The sequence below is a fragment of the Marmota flaviventris genome, chromosome 2 (assembly GCF_047511675.1).
Source record: "Marmota flaviventris isolate mMarFla1 chromosome 2, mMarFla1.hap1, whole genome shotgun sequence".
NCBI lineage: Eukaryota > Metazoa > Chordata > Mammalia > Rodentia > Sciuridae > Marmota > Marmota flaviventris.
In genome coordinates, this window is record NC_092499.1 from 40,143,055 (window position 1) to 40,159,706 (window position 16,652).

Consider the following 16,652-nt stretch of genomic DNA (forward strand, 5'->3'; position numbering starts at 1 on the left):
CCATGGTTGGCTAACTCCATAGCTCTGGACCTGAGGTGAGGAAGAACATCAAGTGGAAAGCATGGTGGAGGAAAGCAGCTTAAGGCATGGCAACCAGGAAGCAAAGAGAGCTCTGCTCACCAGGGGCAAAATATATACCCCAAAGGCATATATACCCCAGTGACCTACTTCCTCTAGCCTGACAAACACATATAAAATAAAATATATACTCTAATAAAATGAGCACACTTATTGTGCAACAATTTTAAAATACCTTTTTTAAAAAAAACTCCTTTTGCGAATAGATTTATCTGCCTAAGTTCTTACTTAGAACTTTCAGAGTTCCCAAAGGAGAGCATATTATAGGGATTGTGCAGTTACTGATTTGTAAAATAATAATTAATTAAATATGTATCATGTGCTTGGCCTTATGCAAAGCAGGTACCATGTATGATCAAATTTTAATCTTTACAGTGGCCCCTAGAGATAGGTGTTATTTCCCTCCTTTTTAACTATGTAAAGTGAGGTTTACAAAAGAAAAATAACTTATTTGAAATCACAGAATATCTGTATGCAACTAATGGCTGTTACTAGGAGCCAGTTATGTTTACAGTTAATTTGTGTGCTCTTCTATTAACAGAACCATAAACCTTCTCTCAGCTCTCTCAGCTCTGGGAGGTTAGTTAATATCAATAACAGGGGGATACAAAAAATAAGTTGCATATTTAACTTGATTGGGGAAGGAAAATTGATAGATTATATTACTAAGAGAGAAGAGGTATTTAGAATTTTTATCTTTTGACTGGGAGGTTATTCAGTGGTCAGTGGTCGAGTACTTGTGTATCATTTACAAGGCCAGGGGTTCTATGTCTAGCACTACAAAACAAACAAGATTTATCTCTGAAAAAGAAAAATCATTCAACTTAATGAGAGGGGATATGAATAATGACATAATTTTATGAGATTTTAGAAATTAATAAAACATTATATTTATCTGTTCAGTCATGTAATGGGCAGATATTTTGAGCATGTCCTGGATGCTGTCACTAAAAGTAAGCACTAAATACCCCAAAGGAAATGTTTAGGGCCAAGGTTTCTTCAGTGAAAATTGTACAGAAGTCATATGAGGCAACATATGTGTTCCAAGTATAAGAATTGATGAAAATACCTCATTAAAGCTTTATTTGCAATTTTATACATCATTATGAAATTATATATTGCTAGTGAGGAACAACACATGAAATATGACATATAATTCCACTGAACTCATTGTGACTTGCAATGCAATATTAATAAATGATTTGTACCATCTATTTGTATGTTTTCAGATTGTATGCCCTGTCTGCTAATTCACTCACTAATTCTAATAATTTGTAGATTTATCTGATCTGAATTTTAAAATATGTACTCAAATTGCCTAAAATAATGACAGTTTTCACTCTTGCATTCAAATTCCCATACCTTTTCTTCTTTTTCCTATACTTCCACAGTGAGTAGATCATCTAGTACTGTGTTCAATAGAAGAGACAAGAGCAGACATTCTTGTCCCATTCCTGATCTCAGAAGTAGAACTTTCTATATTTCACCATTAACTAAAATGTTGGCTGTAGGGCATTGGTATTTTTTTTTCTCTCTCTCTCTCTATTTCTGGGATCAAACATAGGCCTCATGAATGCTAAGCAGGTTCTCTCTCACCAAGTTACATGACTGGTGGAATATTTGAAGATGCCACTTACAAAACCAAGAAAATTCTCCTCAACTCTTAATTTGATGAATTTTAAACGTGAACTTTTTTTTATTCTATCAAATCATTCTTTTTACCTATTGCATTGATTGCATTTTTGTCTTCTATTTTTGTCAATGTGATGAATGACTGGCAATCAGTTTTACATACTAGAACAGGCTGAACTTGCTTGTGATTTAATGTCTTATTTATTTTTTAAGATTTAATTTGCTGATAATCAATTTAGGATTATTGTGTCTATGTTATGACAGCTTCTTATGTAAATTTGTTAGATACTTTTCATATCAAGAGTATTATGATTTCATAGAAAGAGTAAGAAAGGTTTTCCACTTTTTCTTTTTTGTAATAGAATGTCTAAGGTTGATTTTATTTATTACTTAAATATTTGCAAAAATTCTCTTGAAGCCATCATCTGGCCCTGGAAATGTATGCGTGTTTGATAGGGTAAGGTACAAATGAAATACTTCACTAGCTGTGTGATTACTCTTTGGCAAGAAGATGTGCAGAATAACTTTTTATTATTATTTTTAAATATTTGCACACCTGCTTTGATACTCATTAAATACCAATCAATGTAAGTGTGCATTTTTTACTTATCTATAACATTTATTTTATTAATTTTGTTTTCCTAAAGCAAAAAAAATTAATACATCTTTATACCACAATTCATATGCTGTATGCTTATTAAAAGCAGTTTGCTAAAACTAGTCTGATGACCCAGGATATGGCCATTTTTGGATAAGTTCTCCATGTGCAGTTGTAACTCATTTGTACTATGCAGTTGATGGTTTCAATAATCTATATATGACAAGTGGATCATTTATTAATTGTGTAACCCACATCCTCTGTACTTACACAAATGTTTTTGTTGGATTGCTCAATACACTATTGCAAAAACATGTAAAAGGCATCAAATATTTCTCTGTTTATTTCTGTGAGATTATGAAGTGTCTCTTGATCTCTAATGATGTTTCCTGTCTTGACATCTATGTTGCTCAATGAACTAGAAGTTAATTTAAATTAAGTTGCATGGCTTATGTTTTCCATCCTTTAAAATTCATATTTTCTATGTTTTATATGCAAAATATCACTCTATTAAGCAGCAAGTAGCTAAATTTTTAAAAATACAGTCTTCATGCATATTGTAGCACTATTCACAGCTTCCAAGATGTAGAATCACCCATTTGCCAACTAATGAATGGATAAAGAAAATGTGCTACACAAACACAATGGAAGACTATTCATTCAGAGCAAAGAGCAAAATTCTGTCATTTGTGGAAGTGTGGATGGAACCAAAGATTTTTGTGTTAAATGCAATAATCCAGGCACAGAAAGACAAATACTGCATTATCTTACTCATATGTGAAATATGAAAAAGTTTGCCTCATAGAAATTGAGAGTAGAATGATGGTTACGAGAAACTGGGGAGAATATTGTCGTGGAAAGGGCAAGAGAGGGAAAGGCTGGCCAATGAGTACTAGGTTACAGCGAGATAGGAATAAGACAATAATTATGAACTGTGTATTTCAAAAGTTTGAAGAAAAGAGTTTGAATAGTATTATCGTGAAGAAACGATAGACGATTAAAGAGAGAGACATATTTGAAGTGATTTAAGTATTGCAAGATGTACGCATACATTGAAATAATATCACATTACTTCATTAATATACACAGTTTAAATGTTTTTATGTATCAGCTTGAAAAAATAAAAAAGTAAAGAATATAATTTAAGTCTTTGTGTTTTGATTAGGTACTTTGTCTTTTGTTTTTTCTTTAAGTACTGGTCATTAAACTTCGCGTCTTTCTACCACTGAGCTACATTCCCAGTCCTTTTCGTTTTGAGAGCAGGTCTCACTAAGTTACCCAGGCTGGCCTTGGAGTTGCCATGCTCCTGCTTCAGCCTCCTGAGTAAGTGGGATTGTAGGCATACACCACCACAGTTGGGCTGGGATACTTGTCATTTTTAAAAATAAAATAATAAGCCAGGTGTGGTAGTACATGCCAATAATTCCAAGAATTTGGGAGACTGAGGCAGGAGGAGCACAAGTTGGAGGACAGTCTGTCCAATTTAGCAAGACTCAATCTCAGAATAAAAAATAAAAAGGCCTGAGGATGGAGCTCAGTAGTAGAGTGGCCCTGGGTTCAATCCACAATATTATAAAAAATAATACAATAAGACTATTTATTAATAACTAATAATAAAATTACAGTTTTTAATCATATTTTTATGCACATATCTAGCAGACTGACCATATTATAACAGTAATTTACTTCACTTGCCCAAAACATTGATAATATCTTGCCTGGGTAATGTGTGTCCTTCTATTATATATTTTTTTCAAATGCCTATATAGCTCTGAGTTTTGAATTTGAGGCATACCCTGATTATTTTAGGTGGGCAGATATGCTGTAGATAATTGAAAACAAAATAATATGCCAGTCACAGTAGTTGAATTTCCTTGTGAAGAACTTTTTTACAAAAGGAGACTTTTTTATTGCATTGTGTCAACCAATGGAGATGAATTCTATTATTCTTTATACTTTTCAAATAATACCTGGGTTTTTTTAGTTGAGAATTATAGAGGTAAAATTTTTTTATTCTCAGAAATTTTAACATAACTTTCACTTTTTCTGCCATCAGTTATTTCACTTAAATAAAATTCTTCAAACACCAATGTATGATTTCTCTAAAAACTTCAGAGATGGTTAGAAATGTTGTTTAGTCATAGGCTGGGCCAGAAGTTGTTGTAAAGTCATTCTTTAAATGTGACCCATATTTAAGTCAGTAGATTTTGCGTAAGGTAGTTTACCCTCATAATGTAGGTGAGCCTCATTGCAGTGAGTTGAAATCCTTAAGGGGGAAAAAAAACTCAGGTTCCCCCTAAAAGGAAGGAATTCTGCAGCTTGACTACTTTTGTACTCAAGAATGTAATCCCAACTCTTGCCAGAAGTTCCAGTCTGCCAGCCCGGACTGCTAATTTTAAAATTTCCAGCCCCCTAAACTACATGAGCCAATGCCTTAAAATACATAGACCTCTATGTCTATGTCTATCTCTGTCTCTGTCTCCAACTCTGACTATATTTACATCTACATCCACAAACATATGTATGTGTATATATATATATATACACACACACACACACACACACACACACACACACACACACATATATCACTACATATATTTATATATCTATATAAAATATTATATTATATTATATTATACATAAAAATACAGAGATAAAAAACACACACACAGAATTTTATGTGGAGAGTTTGGATTAACACATAAAACATTTCATCTCCCCTACACCAAAAATACCCCAACAATCAATGAATTTTATTGTAAACATAAGTGTAGAACAAACACTAGAGACAAATATTTGGAATTCTGGAAATAGGTATATAAAATGGAAGGCAGTGTTTCAAACAGAATGGAAATGGGTTGAACTATATGACTTCATGTTACTGTATGAGAAGAGCTTTTATTAACTAAATCCTGCTGCAGAATAAGAAGTATAAAGTGTCCTAAGCACTTAGACATACACATGAGTAGGGTGGAGCTATAACTTTCTGCCATGGTGTCTATGTCTTTTTTGTTCATTTTTAAAGATAAACACTCAGAATGAACTTGAGTAATGTTTAGCAGAAGCTAAACCAAATAAATATCCAATCAAATAAAATGATAAATAAATCCATCAAATAAACTTTATAAGTGTAAAGATTTGGAAAAGAATGGTGACTTGTAAGGAGATAAGTGAACATTAGAAAATGTAGTCAGACTATGGAATAAAGGATTTTGTTTCATCAGAAACAAATATTTCTCAGCACCATTTCTCACCATGGATTCTTTGGGAGAGAAAGGAGGTTAGATGTTGTGATAGGGATTGTTTAAATTTTATTTTTTTGTAATTGCTGTGTCGGTCACTTGCCTGTTAGGCTGCATGTCTACCTCTTGCATTCCTCAGCTTACCTAAGAATCATAGACTACATAGACTTTCAAGTTCCCACTGCCATGACAACTCCAGTTCACTTTGACCCATGCTGACTTGTTCTAATTGGCACTTGTTCTTACAGATTTTATGGTTAGGAGGAATTAGTAAGGGTCATGAAAGTCTCCCGTCCCCCAGGTAACATGTGTTCTCAATTGGCATTTGGGCATGCATTTCTCCTGCAGATAATAGGTTGTTTGCTGAGGAATATAACATATCCTATTTGTTTAAGCCAGGCAGGTCTGCAGGTAAATTGCTTTTTAAAAGAAAGTATGTGGGGTCAGCACAATGGGTCCATTTTATAGAATTATTCAGAATGATTTCCTTAACCTCATGTTCCCACCATTCCTGTCTCTATTCCCTATCGAGGGTAGGGCCTTAGGAGGTGATGCATGTTCTTATAAATGATGCCCCTGAGAACTGCCTTGCTCATTCCACCATATTGAGAACACGGAAAGTATGGCATCTATGTAACAGAAATGGACCTTGAGTAGAAAGTGAATCTTGATCTTAGACTCCTAGCTTCCAAAGCTGTGATAAATAAATGTCTGTTTTATAGAAGCTAGTTACTCAGCCATTTTCTTTTTTGCAGCTCAATGGGATCAAAACACTAGTTTTCCATGAGCCCCATTTTTGCTTGCCAAGTAGTACGTTCAAAATCCTGTCAGCCTCATTTGTTGCTGATAGCACCCCTCCTCAATGTCCCTTCTGTCCTACAAATAGTGAAGTCTTATTGATGTTTGCTAATTTTTAGGATGTATCATGTTACTCATTTGGACTACTTGAAGAACTAAAATGAATTTTGATTTTTCTTATTTTACATAGTTCTTAAAATAGGGGTTCCATAATTCTTTCTCAAGACAACAGAATTTCTCTGAATTCAGTTTAGGTTTAGTTTCTTGAATATTGGGCTTTCTGATGCTTTCAAGATCTTTCCAAGAATTGTCTTGACTTTGCGCCTTTGGGTTAACTGCAATCTAAGCACTAGAATTATTTGTTGTTCAGGACATTTTGCTTTCCATCATTCCTAAAACAAATGCCTTAGCATGGCTCTCACACACACACACACAAAAGTATTTTTATTGTTTTAGTTCTGAATGAGGAATTTTAATATGCTGTGTTGTTGTTGATGAAATGCAATCACAGTAGGGAGCTTTCTACTTTTGTTATGGATTTTTAGCTATTTTAGAACTAATTGTGTTTTTGGTGTAACTAATTGCTTTGGAAATACCCCTAGGCTGAGTGCAAATGTCAGTGTTAGAAGGGAATTTATAAAGACTTTACGTCTTCCAATTGAGTTCTATAAAGCAATATTTCACTAGGCTCTAAGTGAATGTATTAAAGATTCCTTATTGCACTGCCCTTGGGATCCTTGTGATGAACCTACCTTATAAATAGGATTGAAAATTAATAACAGCATTCTAATAATTAAGTCATTTGAATTATACCAAATTATTTGAATAGTTTAGAGAACAGATATATAGAAAGGCTTTATTAAATATTGAAATTCTAGGACTTATTTCCTTGATATATAGGTGGATCACAACTTTACCCATATTTCAAGCATTAATGTAGTTCTCCAAATCCTCAAGAGTGTCAGAAATCTGGCCATTGTGCTGAGCTGGACTTTGAGTGTAACCCAGTTAGACCCTTGGGAGAGAATGAATATTCAAAGCAGCATGCACTAAAAAAGAAACCCACTGGGAGAGGAGCTCTATCCTGCTCCGCCTGGATCTGAGCTCAGTGACCCAGATGAGGCAGAGTGACCTAAGAGCTCCTAGAACAATTCCCTTATTTCCAGAGTGAATGACACCTGGAACTTCAAACCCAGAAAGTAAGTGTTTACATGTGAGAAAGATGCTGAAATGTTGGCCAATTACATAAGGAATAGGTATGTACTGAGTGTACTTATACAGACATCTGAAAAATTAAATTTAAAGCAAGTAAAATATTATAAGAATAAACATAGGCATGCATTTATATTTCCTAATGTGTTCATATTAATTTAACTTTGAGTTAATTAATCTCATTATATTCTTAACATTGGAACATTCTCTCAGTCTACTTATGACAAATATCCTGATTCTACAACTCCATATGTATGATGTCAGGAAGTCATAAGTTTCAAGTTCAAATTCAAAGGAAATGAAAGAGTCCTCTTTATATTTTTCATCAAGTAGTCAGAGTCCTTCTATTGATACTTATTACTGACTCTTTATTTAACATTAGAATTCTTTTCAACAGAGTGAGAATTTCCAGACTTTTATAAAAAGTCCTTTAGATATGATATTTCTTTTACAACACAAAAGGAATAAATAAGGGTCAGCTCTTTAGGATTAGAAGATTCACCAAATACTGGAGGGATTTAAAGGAGAGATTTTGTTCCATTCTGGCTGCCAGAAGGTCAGCTTCATCTTGATGCCAGTTTTGTTTCTGTTGTGGTGGTTATCTTAAAGCTAGTCTTACCTCTGAAGTGGAATGCCAAACAGCAAAGGAATAAGAAAAAAAAAAAGTTTCACAAGAGTTCTAAAGGTTTCTATAAAGAAAAATTTCTTAAAGAAAAAAAAAAAGTAAAACTAGGGCAAGGGAGTCTTAGAAGTTTTGGCTTTTGAGTTATAAGCACCACAGGAAAAAATATTTTGTCAATCTTGATCTAAATTTAACAGGAAATATGCAGGTGGCAAAACGTTTTGTCAAGAAGCTGTGGGTAATGAGGCTTCTCTTGACTTCATATAAGTTTGCAGATCTTTAATTATGTGGCAGAAATTCCATATCTAAACAGGGACTAATTTCTGTTATTTTGCTTGTTATCAGTATTAGTTCAGTAACTAAATCTTAAGGAGGAATTCACCTACGTATTTAAAAGTCAAATACAATTGTTAAAATAACTCATCTTTTTATTTATAATAGCCACGGTCATGAATAATCAGATAATTTCCTTATTACAGGGATTTATTTAGTGTTCTATTGACCTCTTAGTATACTTTTGTGCTATGAAGAGACTTCATTAACACTGCTTGGATTTGATGTTGTTAAAAACTATATTTTTATAATAGCCATATGGCATGATTATCTCTAGGGAAGTAGAACTCAGTCTCTAATTCCTTTATGAATTGCTATAGTTTAGTGATAATGAAACAACATTACAATTCTCAGCACACTTTGCAAAAGTCAAGATGTCCTGTTGGCTCAAACAATAATTTGGTGATATCTGGATTTATCTTTTGTCAGGGTCAACTTTGTTCTACCCTGCAGTAATATTCTGAGATCTGTCTATAATGATAGCAAAATATACCACAGAGTTCTTGTATTTCATTTGCTTCAAATTCCACATGTCAAAGAGAAAGTTGCTCTCTTTTTCTGAATAACTACTGCATCCTATGCAGCACAGTGGCTCAGAGTATGGGTTCCCACAGCCATGCTACCCAAGTTTGAATCCCAGCTCTGCCAGTAGCTATTGGATGACATAGGTGAATTACTTAGCTGGAATAATAATACAAACCACCTCCTGGAATGGGTATGAGAATAAAATGAGATCATATGTCAAATAGGTGTTACTACTCAGTGGATAACAGCCTATCTATATTGTTTTTTAAGCAAGTAATTTCAGTGTCAGTCTATCAACCTCCCTTACCCAATCAAGACCAATGCAACCATTTCCATTTTGAAGGCAGTGGTACCTGAATTCCCAGAAAATCTCTGTCTATTCCCAGGATTCTACCTTCCTTGCTCCCTCCCTTCCATTTCCCCTTCCTTCCTTCTTTCTCTCCATTCCTCCTTTCTTTCTTCTGTCTGTCCTTCCTTCCTTCCTTCCCTGGCCCTGAAGATCAAACCTAGGGTTTCTCACACGTAGGGATTCTGACTGTGGAAATATTCAGGGAAACGTTCCTCTAGTGAGCAAACTCCCAGGGGGTAGTAACAGGCACTCTGTTTCCTACCCTTAGAATGCCCTGCAGTTTCTCCTAGAAGCTAATAAGATAACTAATATAGGTGTAGTATCTAGTTGCTATGGTAATATCCTTCATGAAGAGACTCTATGCTAGAGTCTTATCAGTCTGGATCCTGATATCAGACATTGAGCTCCTGGGAAAAGAGGAATACTAAACAATAATGTAATTATGGCACTAATGACTTAGAGTAGCCTACTGATATAAAGAAAGCCAGGCAGTTTGGCCAATCTGCCATTCTGCATCTTTCCTGACTCTGCATCTTGTCTCTGTGTCTGTTTTATTTTCCTTACACTCACATGCTAGGTTGACTTTGCTACTTTACTACTGAGCTACATACCCAGCTGTTTTCATTTTACTTTCTTTCTTTTTGAGAAATGGTCTCCCTAAATTGCCCTAGCTGGCCTCAAACTTGTAATGTTCCTGCCTCAGTCTTCACAATAGCTAGATTACAGTCATGTGCCACCATACCTGGCTTATTTATTTATTTTTTAATGATATTATTTTATTATGATAATATTTAATGATTAATATTTTATTCATTATACAGAATGTTGGAATTCATTGTGGCATATCTGTACATACATAAAACATAATTTTATCAATTTCACTCCTTGATACCTACTGCCCTCTCATTCTGCCAACCCCTAAGCCCTTTCCTTTATTCTAGTGGTCTTCCTTCTACTTTCATAGCTTTTCCCCATTTTAGCCTTTTTTTTTCCCTTCCAGGTTTCACAATGAGAGAAAACATACAATACTTTTATCTTTCAGTCTGAATTTGCTCAAAATTATGGTCTCCAGTTCCATCAATATACCTGAAAATGATAAAATTTCATTTTTCTTTATGGCTAAATAAAACTCCATTGTGTACATAAACCAAATTTTCTTTAGCCATTCATCTGTTGACAGACACCTAGGCTAATTCCATACTTGGTTATTGTGAATTGTGCTGCGATAAATATGGTTAGCAGATATCTCTTTTTAAGCTGATTTAATTCTTTTGCCTAAATATGAAGCATTTGTGCTTTAGTCAGTTTTTTTCACTGTGAACTAAAAACTTGAGTACCAAACTGGAAAAGAAGAAGAAGAAGAAGAGGAAGAAGAAGAGGAAGAAGAAGAAGGAGAAGAGAAAGGAGAAGGAGGAGAAGGAGGAGAAGGAGGAGAAGGAGGAGAAGGAGGAGAAGGAGGAGAAGGAGGAGAAGGAGGAGAAGGAGGAGAAGGAGGAGAAGGAGGAGAAGGAGGAGAAGGAGGAGAAGGAGGAGAAGGAGGAGAAGGAGGAGAAGGAGGAGAAGGAGGAGAAGGAGGAGAAGGAGGAGAAGGAGGAGAAGGAGGAGAAGGAGGAGAAGGAGAAGGAGAAGGAGAAGGAGAAGGAGAAGGAGAAGAAGAAGAAGAAGAAGAAGAAGAAGAAGAAGAAGAAGAAGAAGAAGAAGAAGAATTTTAGAGGGAAAAAATATTTATTTGGTTCACAGATCTCAGTCCACAGATCGCTGGCTCCATGACTGTGGGCTAGAGGTGAGGTAGAACATAAGGGTAGAAGGGATTGATAGAGGGAAGCATCTCAGGACATGGCAATCAGAAAGCAGAGAGAACATTCCTCATCAGGGAAAAAAATTATACTCCAAAGGCACACTCCCATTAACTTCTCCAGCAACATCCTACCTGCCTACAGTTACCACCCAGTTAATACTTACTAGTGGATTGATGCACTAATTGTTAAGACTCTTATAACTTAATCATTTCACCTCTAAACTTTTTTGCATTATCTCACTCCTGAGCTATTGGGGGACACCTTATGCCAAGAGATGCTGTCCAGTTTATTGGTTCTTTCTCTTATTTACTGAGCTATAGTGATTATATTTAAGAAGTCTTTGCCTGTGCCTATATGTTGAATTGTTTCCCATAGTTTTTTCTTCTAATAGTTGCAAAGTTTCTGGCCTTATACTTGGGCTTTTGATCCATTTTGTGTTGACTTTTACACAGGATAAGAGAGAGGGTTCTACTTTTATTTTTCTAGATATGAATATCCAGTTTTCCAGACACCATTTGTTTAAGAGGCTACCTTTTATCCAATGTATGCTTTTGGCAACTTTATTATGAAGTAGATGACTGTGACTGTGTGGGTTTATCTCTGTGTCTTTTATTATGTTTCGGTGGTCTACATATTTGTTTCTATGCTAGTCTCATGCCATTTTTGTTACTGTGGCTCTGTAGTATTATTTGAAGTCTGATATTGTGATGTCTCCAGCATTCCTCTTTTTGTTCGGGATTACTTGGATCTTCTGGGTCTTTTGTTCTTCCATATGAATTTTAGGATTTTTTTTTCCAGTTCTGTGGAGCATATCATTGATATTTTGATGGGGAATTCATTGAATCTGATGCTCACTTTTGGAGATATGGACATTTTAACAATATTGATTCTTTCCATTTTCTAGTATGATCTTCAATTTCTTTCTTCAGTGTTCTATAATTTTAATTGTAATGAGCATTCACCTCCTTGGGGAGGTTTATTGCTATTTTTTTAAGATTCTCTAGAATTGTTTTCCTGATTTCTTTCTCAGTGGATTAATTATTGGTATGCAGAAAATGTTGTATTTTTGTGTTTATTACTTTTGTATCTTGCTACTTGGCTGAATTGGTTTATCAGCACTGGAAGGCTTCTGGAGGAAGCTTTGGGGTCTTTCCAATATAGGATCATATCATCTGCAAATAGGGATAATTTGACTTCTTCCTTTCTTATTTCCATGCCTTTTATTTTTTTCTTCTCTTTCCTAATTGGTCTGGCCAAGATTTCAAGTACTCTATTTTATAGGATTATTGAGAGTGGTCATCTTTGTCTTATTTCTGATTGTAGAAGAAGTGTTTTCAGATTTTTCTCACTCAGTATGATGCCAGCTTTAGGTTTGTCATATATAGTCTTTATGATATTGAGGTAAGTTCTTTCTTCTATCTTTACTTTCTTCAGAGTTTTTATCAGAAAGAGATGTCGATTTTTTAAAAATTTTTATTTATTTTTATTTTATATATATATATATATATATATATATATATTGTGGGGTCAGGGATTGAACCCATGGTCTTGTGCTTGCGAGGTAAGCACTCTACCAACTGAGCTAAATGTGTTGATTTTTTTTGAAAGTTTTTCTGTATTTATTAATTTGACCATGTGATTTTTTTCTTCTTTCTATTTATGTGGTTTATTACAATTTTGATTTGAAGACATTAAAACATTCATGCATTCCTGAGATGAAATCAATTTGATTGATGCATGTGTTCTTTTTAATGCATCTTTAATTCAGTTTGATAACATTTTATTAAAGATTTTTGCATCCTTAATAATCTATGTTCATTGATGATATTGGCCTATAGTTTTCTTTCCTTGAAGTGGCCTTATCCAGTTTTGGTATCAGGATGATATGCGCTTCATAGAATGAGTTTGGAGGCATTCCCTCTCTTTCAATTTCCTGGAATAATTTGAGAAATATTTGTATTAGGTCTTTTTTAAAGATTTGGTAAAATTAGCTGTGAATCCATCTGGTTTGCTTTTCGTTGTTGGGAAGCTTTATTATTGCTTCAATTCCATTGTTTATTTTTGGTGTGTTTATGTTTTCTATACGTTCTTGGTTCAGTTTTGGTAAGTCATTTGTGCCTAGATTATCCTATTTATTGGAATATATATTTTCACAATAGTCCCCGATATTCCTCTGGATTTCAACTGCCTCTCTTGTAATATCCATTCTCATTCTCTCTCTCTCTCTCTCTCTCTCTCTTAACTTGGGTCTTCTCTTTCTTTTGGTTGTTTAGCTAGGGCTTATCAATTTCATTAAATTCTTCAAAGAGTGTTATCTTTCTTTATTGACTCTGTTTATTATTTTAATTTCTAAATCATTAATTTAAACTTCAATCTGTATCATTTCCTTTCTTCTACTAGTTTTAACTTTTTTTTCTAAAACCATGCAATGAATCATTAAGTTGATTGAAGTATCTCTGTTTTTATAATAGAGGCATTCAAAACTAAAAATTTTCACTGTAGAACTGCCTTTGCCATATCCAGAGCTTGTGCTATGTTTTAGTTCCTCTTTTTGCTTGATTCTGAGAATTTTAAGTTTCCCTCTAATTTTTTCAATGACCCCTCATCATTCAATAGTCTCCATTCATATCCAAAAAATATTTAAGAGATTACTTTAATCTTTTTGCATTTGCTAAGATCATTTTATGACTTAATATGTGATCCATTTGGGAGAATGTTCCTTGTTGGCTGAAAAGAAAGTGTATCCAGTTGTTGAATAAAATATTCTGTAGATGTGTGTTAAATTCAACTGATCTATATCAATCTGATAATCCTTTCTAAATTCAATCTGATAATCCTTTCTAAATTCAATCTGATCTATATCTGACAAAATCTGATGTGTCTTTGCTGGATTTTTTTTTTATCTGAAAGGTCTGTTAGTGAGAGTGGTATGTTGAAATTGCCTACTTTTATCTTATTGTAATGTTTCTCTCATTACCTTTATCCTGTATCTACAACTTCCCTTACTTCAACAGATTGAGAAGCTGATCTGGAGACTTTCTCTATTTCATCTATTATTAGCTAATAATAAACTTTGCTTTACTGCTTAATCAGAAAATAAGGGTAGAAGGGATTGATAGAGGAAAGCATTTCAGGAGGTCCCAAAAAATTCTGAGGGGAAAAAAAGACTCAGTTTTGGGTAAAAAATAGGAAATGGTCACATCTTTTACATGCTTGGCAAAGTATACATGGAATTTTGAAACTTAAATTTGTTCAATGGTTTCCTGTTGATTATTACTATGGTTGTCAATTTTTTTCAAAAGGTTTCACATCTTTCTACAAAGAGATTATTTCATGGGAGTACAATAGGCAAAAAGAGAAATACTGATTACTTCTACTTGCATAGGAAGTAGGGATAAGGATCTGCCCATTCTCCCCATGGATCTGCCATTTATCTTCCTCCTGTTCTTGCACAGGCCTTTAGGCCTTATTATCTTTTCACTAGCTCAAATCCCCATCCATATCCTAACCACTCCCCCTTTGTCAAATACTTTCATTTGTGGACTTGCGGTCATAGTTTATGCTATGTAAATTATGCTCACATTTCTTCTATTATGGCTTGTACGTGATGCTTCTGGTAATGCTATTGTTATACACACTACTTAAGAAAACACATTAAGTTTACCTTTTTTGTTTCTTAAAACCTCTAACATATAATTATTATACAATTATTATACAATAGGTGCTTAAAATGTATGAAGAATGGATCAACTATGCTTTATGTCTATTTTATGTTCTCACATAGGCCAAGAGCCATGCTGTCTCTTGATAATGGTTCATACTCTTCCTTATGTTTACTGGCCTTAAAATGCCTTCCAGGAGTAAGATCCCACCTGGTCTCATCTTATTCTTGGAGGCTGATTTTGTAGGAACTTCTTTAGTTTAGTGTCTCATGTTTGTTTTCTATGGTTACTGTGACAAACTACCACAGATTCAGTGACTGAAAACAACACAAATGTGTCATCCTAATATTATGTAGGTTATATTTCAACATATGTCTCACTAAATTAAAATAAAAATATCAGTAGGACTGCATTCATTCATGGGGTATTTAGGGAAAAAAACTGTTTCTTTATCTTCTCCAGCTTCTAAAAGCCAGCAGCATTCCTTGGCTTGTCACTCTTTTCTTCGTCTTGAAAGCCAGGAGGGGTGGATTGAGTTCTTCTTACATCTTACTACTCTGATCTCCCCTCTCACCTTCCTCTTCTACTATGCAACCCTTGCAATTATGTTAGACCCTGCAGAAAATCTAGGTTAATCACTTCACCCAAATTTCTTAGTCATTTCTGTCATGTTGGTAACATAATCAATAATCATAGATCCCAGGTATTAGGATATGATGACTTCAAATCCATTTAGCTTCCTGTCTTACCTGGCACCCATAATTAGAATGATGTCAATAATAATACATCACAATTACACATGTACAGTTTTTAAGTTCCTTTCTTACTCTCTATTTTATTTAACCTAAATAGTAATTATCAAGGGTAGTTCTTACATCATTTTCTTTATATTAGTCTTACAAACTTTCATTTATATATCTAGTATCATACAGGTCGTTCTAATCATATGTTAGTTTCTACTAGATACTAACTTAAAGGTATAGATTATATTTTCTTTATTTCTGAGTAAACCACAACTCACATTTTGTTTTATTTATTCAAATAAGTGACTGAAGAAGCTATTATTCAAAGGGAGTTATGTGACTTACCTAAACCAGTATTTAACATTGTTGCAACTAAAACCAGAACTCAGATCATTTAACCAAAGCTTTGTTTATGAACCAAAATTATTTTCAACACACCTCAGTGCTGGTCATGCATTAGTGGACCACTATCTTCTTCGTACTGTCTTCATTGAAATCATAAATAAAAGACATGTTTATAAACACACTGGAAAAAATGCAGTATAGAGGTTTTGTTCCAGTGTTATTTTAGTGTAAATTTTCCAGGGTTGAAAAGTTTTCTAGGAAGAAATGACGATGTTTTGTGGAAACATATAGCAAAATATTAGTGCAAAAATCATTTATAGATTGTGTTAAAGTGTTTCTGTTTTTGTCAGCACCAAAACCTACTCTTATTCATTTAGGCATTTAACTATCTGATATGAAAGTTGAGGATTAAGACTTGTTTTTCTCTTCTAAATAAGTTGATAATGTTGAAAAAGCGAATAAGTTAATGTTAGTGTAAATTTAGAAAAATTGAGGATGTGATGATCTCAATACTCTTACTAGTAAAAGTTGACATTGAAAATGCAGGAACTGTTATCATTTTGAAGGCAGCTTTACATGTAATCTTTGGCTATACACATTTGTGAATTCTGGCCTAGAGTAACATAATTTGAGTTGGGAATCTGGAGATGGTCTAGATTAGAGTCTCAAACATTTGGTTATTGGCAACTTGAATGTTGCTTGCTGGTAACC